The sequence below is a fragment of the Macrobrachium rosenbergii genome, chromosome 3, assembly GCF_040412425.1.
Source record: "Macrobrachium rosenbergii isolate ZJJX-2024 chromosome 3, ASM4041242v1, whole genome shotgun sequence".
Taxonomy (NCBI): domain Eukaryota; kingdom Metazoa; phylum Arthropoda; class Malacostraca; order Decapoda; family Palaemonidae; genus Macrobrachium; species Macrobrachium rosenbergii.
In genome coordinates this window covers 26,398,698-26,415,451 of record NC_089743.1, presented here as the reverse complement: position 1 = coordinate 26,415,451, position 16,754 = coordinate 26,398,698, and the positions used below count along the sequence as shown (strand labels likewise).

General features: G+C 35.1%; 1 protein-coding gene across 2 annotated transcripts in view; it reads left to right on the top strand.

The window, feature by feature from the left end:
• LOC136853546 (WD repeat domain phosphoinositide-interacting protein 4-like) overlaps nucleotides 1–16,754 on the top strand; it is a 448,994-nt gene that overhangs the window by 237,028 nt on the left and 195,212 nt on the right. The gene's annotated exons all lie outside the window — the stretch shown is intronic.

The window sequence follows — 16,754 nt, the reverse complement described above, 5'->3', positions numbered from 1 at the left end:
ACGCGGGCCTAGGAGAGTGCGCAGCCGAGTGCGAGATCGACCCATCCAAGAACTGTGTTGCGCAACATCTCACCACTATTCTGCTATAATATTCACCTCACTCACTCTGTGCTTCTGTTTCAGGTTGTTGTGTATCACACTGCTGTTACGCCTTGTCACGCAACTGGAAGTGGTGCAAACATGGAGCAGAGAATTGATTTGAAATTCCTGGCTAGGTGGGAAAAGGGCCCAACCAAATATCTCAAACTTCTCCAAGAGGCTTATGGAGAAGATACGATGTCCTCAATCGCCTCCATGACCAGGTGCGGCGCCCCAGGTGGGTTCTGTGGAGAGAGTTCATGGCTGCTTCACCACAACAACAACGCGCCTACACACACCGCGCTCAGTGTGAGGCAGTTCTTGGCCGACAAACAGATCGTAGTTCTCGACCACCTTCTTTATTCCCCAGATCTCGCACTATGCAACTTCTGGTTCTTCCCCAGGCTGAAAACTGTGCTCCAAGCAACCCCTTCCGCCTCTGTAGAAGAGATCAAGGCCACTGTGACGAGGGAGCAAAGGGGCCTCAAGGAGGAGGACTTTGGCGAGTGCTTCCGTGGGTGGCAGACGCGAATGCAGAAGTGCATTAACTCTGGGGGGATTACTCTGAAGGGGACAATACATGATTTCTCTGTAGATTTCGTAATAAAACTATTTTGAGATAAATTTCCCTTCTTTATTGTCACACCTGTGTGTATGTATATATATATATATATATATATATATATATATATATATATATATATATATATATATATATATATATATAGGTCACTTTTTACTAGATAGCTGTGTAACTGCAAGAACCATAATGCCCTCTTAACTTCTCGATTTCGTCACACTTTTTCTTGGATTTGCTTGTCACTGCAAAGCCTAAGATCCAAATGCACGACTTATAAAGACATTCTGACGTCTGGGCCAGGCTTCGAACCTGTATCCGGACTATGAGCATCCATCCATCCATATATATATATATATATATATATATATATATATATATATATATATATATATATACATAGCAGCGTTTTCGTGAAGAAAAATCACGAACAATGTACACTCTTCAAGCATTTTATCAAGCCAAATCTGTTATAAAATACTGTATATTAAATTTAAGACTTTGTAACAATACATTTATTGAATAAAAAATGTTTAAAAATAACAAGGGTTTGGTTACACTGGTAGTGATATATGACAAAGATTTCTTTCACACAGCCGTGGGAGGGAAGCTGGAACTTCGTCGGGTTCCTCTTGTTGTATGCACTGTAGGTTTTCAATGTTGATTTTATCAAGATAACAAACAATTATATTAGCAATTTGTCATAAATTATGATAAGAATTCACGTATTTTCTGATCAAAAATTGATGTTAAAAGGGATTTGGATTTATTGTTGTAGGTTAATCATACGTCTGACAGCACCTGGAAGAAAAGATGGAGCGTCAGGTGAAAAATGAGAATTAACCCACAAAACACTGAAGGAAAAGGTGACGTTAAAACGAAAATTTCATGTGTTTTGCCTGTATTTGTATGTCTGTCATGGGGTATGGGTTTGATTTTGAGTTATCAACCTTTCTGGGGTGACATAGAGGCCATGAAAATTTTGTCTGGGTCTGTCAAGCAGATTGGATTTCTATAGCATCCAAACAAACATACAAATATTCACTTTTATGTGTGTATAGCCCTTCGTTGGCTGAGTCGATTGAGCTTCAGAGTGTCACTCGATGGGCCGGAGTTCAATTCCCCCGGTTGACTGATGAAGAGTTAGAGGAGTTTATTTCTGGTGACAGAAATTCATTTCTCGCTATAATGTGGTTTGGATTCCACAATAAGCTGTAGGTCCTGTTGCTGAGTAACCAATTGGTTCTTAGCCACGTAAAATAAGTCTAATCCTTCGGGCCAGCCCTAGGAGAGCTGTTAATCAGCTCAGTGGTCTGGTAAAACTAAGGTATACTTATGTGTGTATATATATATATATATATATATATATATATATATATATATATATATATATATATATATATATATATATATATATATATATATATATTTGTGTGTGTATGTATATGTATGTATGTTTGCATATATATGTAAGTAATTATTGTGTTAACATACAATATAGATGATTATATATATGTGTGTGTGTATACACAGGCAGTATATATATATATATATATATATATATATATATATATATATATATATATATATATATATATATATATAATACACATACATGCTGTGCAGTAATGTTTGTGTTAATATATAATATAGATGGGTTATAATGTGATTGAATAAATGATTATATATTTATATGTACGTATATATATGTGTGTGTGTGTGTGTGTGTGTGTGTGTAGGGATGGATGGACTCTTTCATAAATTTGTGTATGTACATGGACACCCTCGAATGTGGAGGTCATTGATGCCTCAACTTACCATTCTTGACTAGGTCCGTGAGTAACCACAGTTCTCCATTTGCTTGCAATTGCGTCGTTGAAATGCGATGTATTCTCAGTCTGGATGCTGAAAAGAAGAAGCATAATTATTCTTCTTATAAATGTTTATATAATAACACAAACAGACTGACATTTGTTTCTCATACGGGAATAATATTGCATGTTTGTTGCAGGGAACAAGGAAATTCATGTTTCATATTTGTGTACAGTCGACGTTGTTTATCTGACTGAAGCTGTGTATGTTTGTTCCAGCAATGATGCATAAACTAGAACGTAGATAACCTAATTTATGTCACCAGTTTAGGCTCATTTGTAATACTATAGCCGATTCACTTAAGGTAGATTCTTGGGCCTACCAGACGTTTGTTTGGCGGCCTCTGATTGGCTGGTACCGCGAGGTAGGCGACTCGTTCACTGTCTCATTTTTACGTATGTAGCTCAGAAAACTAGCAATATGTTTATATATTTCTTCATTTATCTCACGTTTTGAACAAGATAGGACAGTTTTGGTCATACCATAAGATTCTGTATTAATTGTACAACGAAATATGATTTCCTGAAATCAATAAGAGAAAACACAAAGGAATTACAACGAGTAAAAGTGAAGAGAGAAGCATTTAATTCTTTATACCTGTTTTTACTCGTCAGATTTTGCATCATTCATGCGATCAAGATAAAATAAAACTTGTCTTTTCACACAATAAATTCACTCTGAATACGCTGGTGCTTTCAGATTTTAGATGCGTGTGATATGTGAAGAGAAAATGAAGAATATGTCTTATTATGTTGCATCCGTTCTTGACGCAGTTTACCAAGAGACGTTGGACCTCTCGGCCGTTGACAGTTGCCAATTAGCAATATGAGAATTTGCAGTTTCGGCAATATTTGCTGTATTATTGTCATTACACTTTCCGTAAATAAATGCATAGAATTCCCATTATGACTGTCGAACATTTTCACTACAATATCATATATGTCCGTATGTCTGGACATATCTAATATCTAATAAAAAAAAAATAATCAGATGGATGCATCTGGATGTGCTGGCTTCAATTTAGACATTGCCGACAGATTTTATGGTACGAAATAAAAAATGTACTTTCGTTCATTGAATGAACATATGAAAAATAAGCTTTTGATGTTATTGACCAGAGAATTGAGCGGCCATAATAATGAACTCATCATTATGTAGGCCTGTTATTTATCATGTAGTCTACAATATGTATGCAAATTTCTAGACTAAATTGAACCCAACACATCCAGATGCATCCATCTGATTATTTTTTTTTTTTTCGTATCAGATATGTCCAGACATACGGATATATATGATATTGGAGTGACAATAGAGCAAATGTCGAAACTCCAAACTTCTCATATCGCTAATTGGCAACTGTCAACGGCTTAGAGGACCAACGCGGTGTCTTGCAGATCACCGTCTCTCGGCAAACTGAGTCAAGAACAGATGCAACATAATAAGAAATATTCTTCATTTTCTCTTCACATATCACACGCATCTAAAATCTGAAAGCACCAGCGTATTCAGGGTGAATTTATTGTAAGAAAAGACAAGTTTTATTTTATCTTGATCGCATGAATGATGCAAAATCTGATGAGAAGTAAAAACAGGTATAAAGAATTAAATGCTCCTCTCTTCACTTTTACTCGTTGTAATTCCTTTGTCTTTTCTCTTATTGATTTCAGGAAATCATATTTAGTGGTACTGGTACAATTAACACCGAATCCTATGGTATTACCAAAACTTTCCTATCTTGTTCAAAACATGAGATAAATGAAGAAATATATAAACATATTGCTAGTTTTCTGAGCTACATACGTAAAAATGAGACAGTGAGCGAGTCGCCTACCTCGCGGTACCAGCCAATCAGAGGCCGCTAAACAAATGTCTTGTAGGCCCAAGAATCTACCTTAAGTGAATCGGCTATAGTTCAAAGGGATATATCAGTCAACTGCTGGCTAATTGTTCCACAGCTTGCTACAAGATGCAGAAAGATACCGGGAAAGGTGCTCATGGGGCACCACCGGAAGTGTTTCAGCGTTTCATCTTAATTATGAGCGAGTCTGACCAAAGCACCCTACATTATGCAGATCTATACTAGTCCATAATTATCATAAAACCGGCACTTTTTGGAAAGGAAATTACTTTAAAGTGTAAAATATTCTGCTGATGTGGGCGTGCTGCGCAAGAAAAATGTCATTTGCAACATGCTTGGTCAGGTAAGTGGACATCTAATTGGCTTGGGGTGCAGATTTTTGTGGTTATTATTGTTGTTATTTTAACCTACATTGAGACTATGGCCTTTATTAGCACTGGCTTATTTACGTATACTACTACTATTATCATTCAAGTTTAGACTTGTGCATTGATTTCCACTGTTATTATTGTTATTTTTAACAATAATCTCCTTCCTTGGGAACTCGAACCGTCGACCACTGAAACGAAATTGACTAAACAGATGCTTAGTTCATTCAGCTACTGAAGGCATAAAAGGAGAGGAACCAGATATGCCCCACCTGCAGTGGGTGGAGATATCTAATCCCCCTCTCCAGTGGGCCAGAGGTGATGCACAATTATGAGGAGGCAGTATCACCTGACAATAGAAGCTAAAGTTAACTTCTTTCCCTGGGGATTCGAAACGTCGACTACTGAAGCAGGCCATAGGCAGAGCATATTTCTGAAACTGAAAATTGTTAAGGCCTGTGCAAGTCAAAAGAGGAAAATCTTTTTCCTAAAATATATCATATGATATAACACTTCTAGGTAATGCTATGTTGATACTATTTGTGTGTTGCCAGTTGGGAGAAGGTATTGGATAGCCATCCTTGTCTATTCCTCCTGTGAACAAAGGTGCCGATCTTTGGCTGACCAGCTTCAGTTTTACTGCCAATACATGCTTCGTTGAGCAAATTAGAAAGCCAAGATACCAAAACATGGCAGAAAATATACCTTTGCAACCGCAGCTTGAGCAATGAAAGTTTTGATTAGTATCGGTTTACTGCAACTTTTTATGAGTTTGATATAATATACTCTAGGATACTCACAAGGGTGTGGTCACTCGGCAAGTTCAGAGTTACTTAGAAGGTAATTTCAGGATATCGTAATTTGACTTTATAATATGAGGGCAGTGAGTTTTGAAACTGCATGCTGTGCATTAAAGTGCCGTTAGAAGGACTGTTTTTTTTTTTTCCCCTTTACTTATGCTGTTATATGGGCCAAAACATTTCTTCTGTAAACATGCGTCATTCCGCCTTCAAAGGCAATAATTATAAGTTGTTAGCTTAGCAGTACACTTAATAGAATCAATTCAATATATATGTTTAACATTTTAGATGCTGTATTCCACAGGCAGATGCTAGCTTTCTGCAAATATGAATAGAACACTGTAGGCCTATTCAAACTGTTGAAGGGATATGCTATGCAATATATTGGTGCTATGTTAACTTAATCACGCTAGCTTTGTGTTTATTTAATTTGCAATTTTGTCCGTAAGAGGATGACATTGGAAAACTTTTATTTTGCATCTATGTAAACTTGGACGGCAAGAAGCCAAAAGATACTAGAAATGTGGTTGTGCGACAGCAACTTGATTTTCTTTCAAAACATTTGGCCAGACAAAAGTAAGCATATGAAATGCAATTAAGTTGAACTTATCACAAAAAAAGGCGCATGTTATAAAAGTTGTACTAATGATTTTGTATGATTGTTATCATGAATGTCTAAAAAAACACAGCTGTTTAACAATAATGGGAATGTGAAAAAATAGAGTTTTAAAAGTGCATTCCCAGTTTTTTTCTGCTTGTGATGATGGAATGCTATCAGTAGTTGCACCAAATCTGGTCACATGGGCAGAATCTTTTCCACTGCAAACAGGTGTTTCTGTCTGCGAGGGTTGCGCATACATTTAGCCTTATAACATACTTAATATACAGTAATATCTGTTTCATGTCTATGTCCAATACCGTAACTGACTAACGTATAAAGTAAGGGAATACAAATTTAAATAGACTGGCAGACAGACCCAGTGAAAGGAATACGAGTTGAAATAGACTTCGGGAAACCAAGTGAAAGGAATACAAATTTATACAAACTATGGTAGACCCAGTGAAAGGAATGTACATTTAATGAAACTTAGGTAGACCCAGTGAAAGGAATACAAATTGAAATACTTTAGTAGACCCAGTGAAAGGAATACAGATTGAAATAGACTTAGGTAGACCCAGTGAAAGGAATAAAAATTGAAATAGGCTTTGGTAGAATCAGTGAAAGGAATGCAAATTGAAATAGACTTTAGTAGACCAGTGAAAGGAATACAAATTGGAATAGACTTAGGTAGACCCAGTGAAAGGAGTACAAATTGAAATAGACTTTGGTAGACCCAGTGAAAGGAATACAAACTGAAATAGACTTTGGTAGACCGAGTGAAAGGAATACAAATTGAAATAGACTTTGGTAGACCCAGTGAAAGGAATACAAATTGAAATAGAATTAGGTAGACCCAGTGAAAGGAATAGATATTGCAATAGACTTTGGTAGACCCAGTGAAAGGAATGTAAATTGAAATAGATTTTAGTAGACCAGTGAAAGGAATGCAAATTGGAATAGACTGTGGTAGACCCAGTGAAAGGAATACAAACTGAAGTAGGCTTTGGTAGACCCAGTAAAAGGAATACAAATTGGAATAGACTCTGGTAGACCCAGTGAAAGGAATACAAACTGAAGTAGGCTTTGGTAGACCCAGTAAAAGGAATACAAATTGGAATAGACTTTGGTAGACCCAATGAAAGGAATACAAATTGGAAAAGACTTTGGTAGACCCAGTGGAAGGAATATAAATTCAAATAGACTATGATAGATCTAGTGAAAAAAAATACAAATTGAAATAGGCCTTGGTAGACCCAGTGAAAGGAATTCAGATTTAATTAAACTTTGGTAGATCCAGTGAAGGGAATACAAATTTTAATAGACTGGTAGACCCAGTGAAAGGAAAACGAAATTAAATAGGCTTTGGCAGACCTAGTGAAAAGATTGCAGATATAAATAAACTTTGGTGTACTCAGTGAAAGGAAAATAAATTTAAATAGACTGGTAGACCAAGTTAAAGGACTACGAATTGAAATAAACTTTGGTATACCAGTTGGAAGGAATACAAATTGCAATAGGCTATGGTAGACCCAGTGAAAGGAACACATATTTAATTAAACTTTGGTAGGCCCAGTGAAAGGAATACAAATTGTAATAGACATTGTTCGACCCAGTGAAAGGAATACAGATTTAAATAGACTTCGGCAGTCCGAGTGATAGGAATATAAATTTAAATAGCCTGGTAGACCAAGTGAAAGTAATGTGAATTTAAATAGACTATAGTAGACCTACTGAAAGAAATACAAATATAAATGACTTTGGTAGACCCAGTGAAAGGAATAAAAATTGAAGTAGACATTTGTAAACCCGGAGAAAGCAGTACAAATACGGTGTTAGAATGAGTGAAAGGAATAGAAATAGCAATTGCCTTATGTTTACGTCAACGAAACGAATTCAGTCTGGCAACACTTACGAAAGGCTGTGATTTTATTGGAGTAAATGGGTCCAATGACGTTATTACCCTGGTAACTTGCCTCAATTCGGAGACACCCTGGTAGGTCATGATCCTGGTTCCATACCTCCTCGGCATCTTCGCACGTCTGCGAAGAGAAGACGCTAATGTTGGTCATCGATGTCCAATGAAATCAGCCAACGTTGCCATTCGTGAGTTTTAAACTGGAGGGTTAGTTTTTGTTGTCCAAGATTTCAGTAACCGTTGTCAAAGGCCGTTACCTTTTCTACAATCTCAGTTTATCAACAGAAATTATTTTTCATATGTGAGATTACATTAAATATAACGTTAACTTGATCGCATTAAGTTCGAATGAAGTTCAAAACAAATACAGCAAGTCCTTGTATTGCCCTGAAAATCTCCTCTGTTGTGGGCGACAACTTTCATAGCCTTTTTAAGGCGGGTCGTAGTATTGATACGTATTTGTTTCCAATATGAAAGACAGGAATTTGCTTATTGAAAAGGAGTATTTCTGCGTGTTTTGTATGTGAATAAAAACTTTTATATTTTTCTTGTTTTTCCGAGTATTATTACGTTGTTTTAATTTGTAGAGATGTTATATTTTTTATCAAAAAAAGATGACTTATTTTTCAAATGTTTTCTTTGGATTCGGGTTAAATTATGAAAAGCACATTCCTCTCAAGGTGTTTGCAATGAAATATAATGTTAGTTTTAAAGGCAAAAATTGTGGAAATCAAGATTAAAGAAATACTTAGATAAAATATATCCTGAAACCAAAAATTAAATTAATAGAGCTTATAAAATTCAGATTTCTTAAAGTCAATTCTTCTAGTTCTCATGCTGAAATGGGGGTGGAGATGTCAGTTTACTCATATGGTGGTGAGAGCATGTACAAAATCAACTGTATTCGCCCTTCTTTGTATAATTTTAGTCTGGCGCAAAATTTGGAAGTTCCTTGGAATTATCAGCGCGTGTTTACCGATGCGTTTGACGGTACGGCATTATGAGCCTGGAGACAGCTTAAGGATTAATGCATCTCGCAGATAACCACGATTTCAGATATACTGTAGTGGCGATCTAGTTGAAGAGTATTTCAGGGACCTTCACTTTATAAAGCTTTGATTACAAAATGGTAACCCCCTCTGCATAAAATAATAATAATAATAATAATAATAATAATAATAATAATAATAATAATAATAATAATAATAATAATAATAATAATAATAATAGCACCGCTGAGTGAGTATTGCAGTGCCTCAATCTCTCGAATAAGTTTCTTTGTTGCTCCTTTGTCAGTCAACTAGACTCTCCCATATGAATTATTCCTCTCCCAGCCAATTGGAAAAGGGGCACCACTCCCCCCAACTTCCGGTTTCGACAGCCAGCCAAAAAGATCCCCAAAAACTTATGTATGCCCGCCTGCAGGTATAAATTTGGCATTGACGTGTGCGATAACCGGAGCTATAGATGAATGGTCAAACATGTGACATTCCGAATTGGTTTAGTGACTCAGTTAAGTAAAAATAAAAGCAATAATTAAGTAAAAATAAAAGCAATAATTTATTTCAAGCAAAGAAGCGGAAGGGGCATTATTCTCTGGTGGTTTCTCATTGAAGGTGTCGATCGAAATTTGGACTTTCTGTGGGAGGATGCAAATTTTGAAGATGGAAAATGCGGTGAAATTGTAGTTTCCGAATAATATGTCCGATGAAAAGTTTTCTCTAAGTCTAATTTTCGATGAATCTGGTAGAAAAATAATATAATGGACTTTAATGCAGTGAACAGGGCAGTTTTAGAGGTAAAATTTCTTATATCATCATTTGCATTTTTAAACCATTTACAGTTCAGTTCCTGAAGTTATATCTGATGATGTATGTTGCTTTAAAGGTATAAGAGAACTACTAAAAACATTTGCAGTTATAACCTACGTTTTTGTATTTTCCAAAATTCAATTTCTAATTTTTCTTAAACTTTTCGTTTCGGTACTTTTTTAAATTCTTTTTTTTTATTTTTCAAAATATTTAGAAAAAGCTCTTCTGAATAAAAAAAAAAAAAAAGGGCTTGGTTTCAAGAGTATTAGAGCTCTGGATCGCTATAAAGTTTCATTTTTCCATTTCAGAATATTATTCACTAGGAAAAGTTGTATCTTTAATTTGTTGTTGATATCAGTGAAAGTGAAGAAACTAAACAGAGTCTAGTTTCGTAAAATTGGAAAGGTCATAAAAAATATCTTACCATTTTGTGCCCTTTTTGGAGATCAGTCTTGGTTAGTTTCATGACACGAACCCCTTTTAATCTAAAAAGTAATGAAAAGACAGTGAGTATAATAACCACATAGCTGAAAATAATTTTAAAAAAGATATTCGTTAAAGATTCAAAAGGTAAAAATGCCCTATATAAATCACGATAAAACTAAGTTACATTGGTTTGAAGTATTCCAATAAATGTCTGAAATAAACGAATGTTAGCAGCGTGCAAAATATATTTCAAATTACGTAAAGGAAAAATTATGTATGTTCCGAAAAAGTAAAACAACAATTATGATCTCTTTGGATTTTGAAGAAAAGTTATGATTTTTTATTTTAGAAGTAATATGTTAATATTTAAATATTTTTGCGCTTGTCTATTCAAATTATTTAATTGTTTTTATGTTGTAAAACAAAACCTAAGACTGTTATTGCATGAAACCTTTGTCATTGCTTATAAGAACTTCTAATCCTTGCCTGTTGTTGTTACATTTGCTGATACAAGAGTTGATTTTTTGGGCTTGCACAAAACTTTCAATAATCTTTATTTTGGTTTAAGAAAACTCCAGGGAATTCTCTGTGTTTACTATATGCTAAACTTTGAATAGTTGTGTTGTATAGCTAACCTATAAAGTTGCATTTGTGGTTGTGTAATTCTTCTACCAATAAGTGTGTAATTACAGAAAGTAATATTCTTATTGTTTGTCCATATACAAAAATTAATATGAGCAGAAAATAAGGTATGGTCATTATTGTAAGGCATACATGCATTTGCGCAGGTGTCATATTTTTGTGTGTATGCAGATGAAATAACAGAAACAAAATAATTATGACTTACTCAGTGGAAAAACAGCCATTCCTTTTGAAACATGTGTAAGAGATCGAGGATTTGATGCCTTCCTTTTGCTGTGTGAAGAAGAATTTATTACAATACGGGGGTACATCGACTCGGCAGACAATTCAGCGTCTGGCCTCCTGATAAATGTAAAGTAACGAACACCCAAGACTGGACAGCGTAGGCTAGAGGACACCAGTGTAGCATCGTGTGAAAATCTGTTTCATTCTTTCTTCCCTCTCTTGTCAAGTCGCATTATTTCATTGCAATTTTTGAGGAGGATCTTCTAAGATGTTCAGTTCAGTAACGCAATGCAGTACAGGTTGGTAGGAATAGTAAAGTGAGTGTGGATGTGCGTTTGTTTGCCGATTGTATACTGAGCAAGTAGTTAACGTTGGTACTGCATTTTGGTATGTCCACATGAAGAATCATAATTCATCCCATTTTTCATGTGTGCGTGTGTGAATGTGTGCGTGTGCAGGATTTATTAGAGATATATTACAGCAATATTGTTATTTCGTCGGTATGTCATACAGAAATGTTCGAAATTTCAACACCGCACCGTCCGAAACACGTTCTAAGGTACTTGAGATCAGGCTGTCGTATAGCCTATCATGAGTCGAAACATTGATACAATGCCCAGTGCACGATATTTACTAATATACGCACTTAAATTACTCGGACTTTACTAAGGGATTTAACATTATTAAAGGTATATTAAAATACACGATGCCAGAGAGAGAGAGAGAGAGAGAGAGAGAGAGAGAGGAGGGTAGGGATAAACAGACAGACCTATTCATACGATTACCCCCATCCTCTCAACGATTCTCTCTCTCTCTCTCTCTCTCTCTCTCTCTCTCTCTCTCGAGTTGTTTATCGTTATTTTAGTCCATGTTTAAATTAAGTTGATATTCTTTAATAAAATGGGATTAATATAATAAGTTTGTGTATCAGTAAATATCGTGCATTGCTTATTGACTTAGGTAGCTTACGAAGGGTTTTGAATTGTGCAAGGATTTCGTTTGACACAAACAAATAAATACCAAAACCGTAAAAAGCCCTGCGCGCGAGCGAGCGCGCACACACACACACACACACACACACACACACACACACACACACACACACACACACACACACACACACAAAGATTTGAATGAAAAGTTCATGAGATTTTTAATGTGAAGATGCCAAAATGCGAGTACAAAACGGTAGCCATTCTGTTTAAAATCAGTAGAAAAATGAGAACACGATCACTTGCAGTACATTGTTTGTTTGTTTTTGTGGTTTTTTTCTTTATTATTATGCCTTCATCTGTTGCTGAATCCGTAAAAGCTTGCAGGACCATCCTCAGAGATTTTCATTACGGGTACATTCTTAAACCGAACAGAATTTATCTTGATGTTAAAAAGAAAGAGTGGCTAGATCTTCGGAAGTGACAAAAAACACTCCAGCTTACATCCTCCTAACAGTTGCAGCTTTCAAGAGATAATGTACATATTTTGTATTCCACCCGCTGCCAGTTTACGTTCCTCATTTAGGAAAACTATAAAAAAAGCAAAAACTATGCGATCGTAATACGTACATCTGGCATTGGTAAACGTGGAGGTGATAGGCAGAGTAACGGTATTCGAACCCGTTGATATCATTTGAAAATTTTATATGTGATTTTGTTGTCACACGTCATATTATTTTAACACTTTACATTCCAATATTTAATACATATTTTTCACAGAGTAAACAAACATTTTAATTCATGAACTTTCTACGTAAAATTGAAGTGGACAATGTTAAGTTTGTGTCAGTCATAAATCGTAAAATTACAGCAACGCCAGTTAGCCAAATTTGCATCGTCACTTTTTTATTCACTTTCAGTGTCAGTCAATATCTTTATATATATATATATATATATATATATATATATATATATATATATATATATATATATATATATATATATATATATACAGTATATATATAAAATGTATGTATATATATGAAATTTTTATCACACGTGATTTATATACAATCATGAAGCTACAAATGTTGTTGAATATCAAATTCACTTTAATTCTGGAATAGCCCCGATGGGGAATTATCACCGAAGGAGAATTTATAAGTGATAAATGGATCGGCACTGCAGGGTCTCGATCCCTCGACACAATTACCTTCCAACAACTCCAGTCGATGGTCTACCCATCGGGGATACTCCCGAAGTAGCGTGAATTTTATATTAAACATCATTTGTAGTTTCATGATTATATATAAAACACGGTGTGATAAAAATTTCATAATAAGAGCTGCGTGTTCCAAATGTACCAATGAGCTGTCATGGTGGAGGCTGGTTAATGCTGAAGCTAAGTATAATTTCCCTGCTGTCGACAGGTAAATAAGTACAGTGAATTCGGCATTAACTTATATCTCTCTTGATGGCTCAGTGGGTAGACCATCAACTGGAGTTGTTGGAAGGTAATTGTGTCAAGGGATCGAGACCCGGCATTACTGATCCATTTCTCACTTATAAAATCTCCTTCGGTGACAATTTCCCATCAGGGATATTCCGGAAGTAGTGTGAATTTGATATTAAACAACATTTTGTAGCTTCATGATTGTATATAAATCACAGTGTGATAAAAATTTCATAATAAGAGCTGCATGTTCCAAACGTACCAATGAGCTGTCATGGTGGAGGTGGGTTAATGCCAAAGCTAAGTATAAATTCCCCAGTCTCGATGGGTAAACAAGTACAGCAGATTCAGCATTAGCTTATACCTTTCTTGATGGCTCAGTGGATAGACTGTCAACTGGAGTTCTTGGAAGGTAACTGTGTTGAGGGATTGAGACCCAGCAGTACCGATCCATTTATCACTTACAAATTCCCCTGCGGTGATAACTCCCCATCGGGGATATTCCCGAAGCAGCATGAATTTGATATTAAACAACATTTGTAGCTTCATGATTATATATATATATATATATATATATATATATATATATATATATATATATATATATATATATATATATATATATATATATATATATATATATATATATATATATATATATGTGTATGTATGTATATATTCATGATGTTGCATTGTAATATGTAATCTTCCCATGATTTTGATAAATTCACTGTTCTAGTTATAATGCATTCTGTGTAATGATAATAGTTATTGAAATATCGTATGTAGTGTAATGTCAGATCTCACAAGAATTAATGATTTAGACAACTTAACAGCATAATTTAGAACTAATAATACATTTTTAATAATAACATACTATATGATCGTGTATTTTGTCTGCCAGCCACGTGTGTTCTGCGAATGCTTTGTTTTGCTTTGATTGTCATTGCACAAGATAACGTGTTGACAGGTCAGGATAACAGTCGAGTCATGTAAGATTTTTGTCTCACACGGGAAAAAGATGAATGATTTCACAGTGTCACATTTATTGTTCTGGCCGCATCCCATACGATTTTCTGTTGAGTCATATAACCTTTTTGAGAGTAAAAGCACGTCTCGATCGATTACGTCATCTGATAGTTTTACTTATAGTTAGAATCTTAAAAATTTGCTGATTGTGGTTTCAAAGACCTTTTGTGTGGCTCTCTCTCTCTCTCTCTCTCTCTCTCTCTCTCTCTCTCTCTCTCTCTCTCTCCAAAAGAGAGAAATTATTAACGTAAAATATTTGTGGTCTTTGGTATTAACGTTAGCTTTTGAGATCTGATAACCACAATAAAAGTGTGTATATTTGTAACGGCACCTAACAAAAAAGTGTGTTTTGTGAATCTCGAACAGCTGCATTTGGAGTAAATTTTGTGAAAGTTTTCGCAACCTTGTGTAAGGTAAAGTGAGTTTTACTTATTATTACCATGGTATAATAAGGTGTATTAAGGGATTTTGGCCTTAATGAAATTGTTTTTGGTAAATCTTTTGTGTATTTTTGTGTATTCTTGTGTTAGCAATCTCTTAATTTTTCACATTTTATATATTGGTGATTTAACATTTATTTACCAAGCATTTTTAGTATTTCTTAATAATTTTACATTGTATACCTGATTTGATTTTCATTTACTTAGATTTTCTTTTCAAGTCTGAAGTATTTCTGGATAGTTTGTTTTGCTTTATTGATTTAATTTCTTGATAAATTAACCTTTGTAATTTAACTCAAGAATTGATTAAATTTAGTGTTGTTTTCAAGTTATAGTAAATTTTTCAGATTGTGAGTTCTAATTATAAACTTTGAATTAAAAATAAATGTTTGTATTTAAAATTTTTAAAAACAGTGTTTCATTTATTGGCCACCAGTGAATAGGATTAATTGTGTACATAAGGGAAAGTGATAAACGTGTTTTGTTCCTTTAGTTTTGCTGAAGTGAATTAAGACCAGGGAAACAAAGTTGTTTGGTGAAGTGATGCCCTTTTACTTTAGTATGTTTCTAGTTTAATTGTTGATACCTCACACAAGTTTTGATAAACTTGGTCTGTTTTTTCGCATGATTAATGAGCTTTTTAAGGGATCATTGTTTCCTTTAGCGTACTCAGTCGCAATTTTATTGTTATGTTATGAGAGTTCAGGTATCTGGCTGAAGTGAGGTAAATTTTTGAATTCTATGATTAGAACACTTCATGACATATATATATATATATATATATATATATATATATATATATATATATATATATATATATATATATAAATGGATGTATGTATGTATGTTCCAGCACAACTCTGGAATGCACTGAGCAATTTCAATCAAACTTGGTATACATATGACTTACTACCCTGAAAAGAATATGGAGGCTAAGACATCACTGGCACCAAAGGGCACCGAAGGAAGGGGGGGGGGATTCCCTGAAATGTGGCTGGTTCCACCCTTAGAGTTAGTAACTTTACAAATTTATCATACCTAATTTCGGTATACATTTGACTTAGTATCTGGAAAAGAATACGTTGGGGGTAAGGCATCAATGGCACCAAAAGGGCTGGGGATTGGGAAGTGGGTAACAGAGAGAGAGTAGAGGGGGTGTTAGGGAGAAGAAAGAGGGAAAGAGACAGGGGGGGTTGGAGAGAGAAAAAAAGAGAGAGAGAGTAGAGGGGATGTTTGGGAAACGAAAGAGAGAAAGAGACAGGGAGGGTTAGAGAGAGAAAGAGAGAGAGAATGAGAGAAAGAAATAGTGAGGGATAGAGGAAGTGAGAGAGAGAGAGAGAGAGCAAGAGGGAGAGGAAGTGAGAGAGAGAGAGTAGGGTTAGGGAGAGGAAAGAGGCAGGGAGGGATGGAGAGAGAAAGAGAGAGAGTGAGAGATAGAAATAGTGAGAAGGAGAGGAAGTGAGTGAGAGAGGGAGAGGAAGTGAGTGAGAGAGGGAGAGGAAGTGAGTGAGAGAGAGAGAGTGAGTAGAGGGGGTGTTTGGGAGGAGAAATGGCCTAAAAGTGAGGGAGAGTTGGAGAGAGAGAGAAAGAGAAAGTTTATCAGTTGTCATTCAGAGTTATCCTGGGAACACCGGGTTGGTCAGCTAGTTTATATATATATATATAATATATATATATATATATATATATATATATATATATATATATATATATATATATATATATAT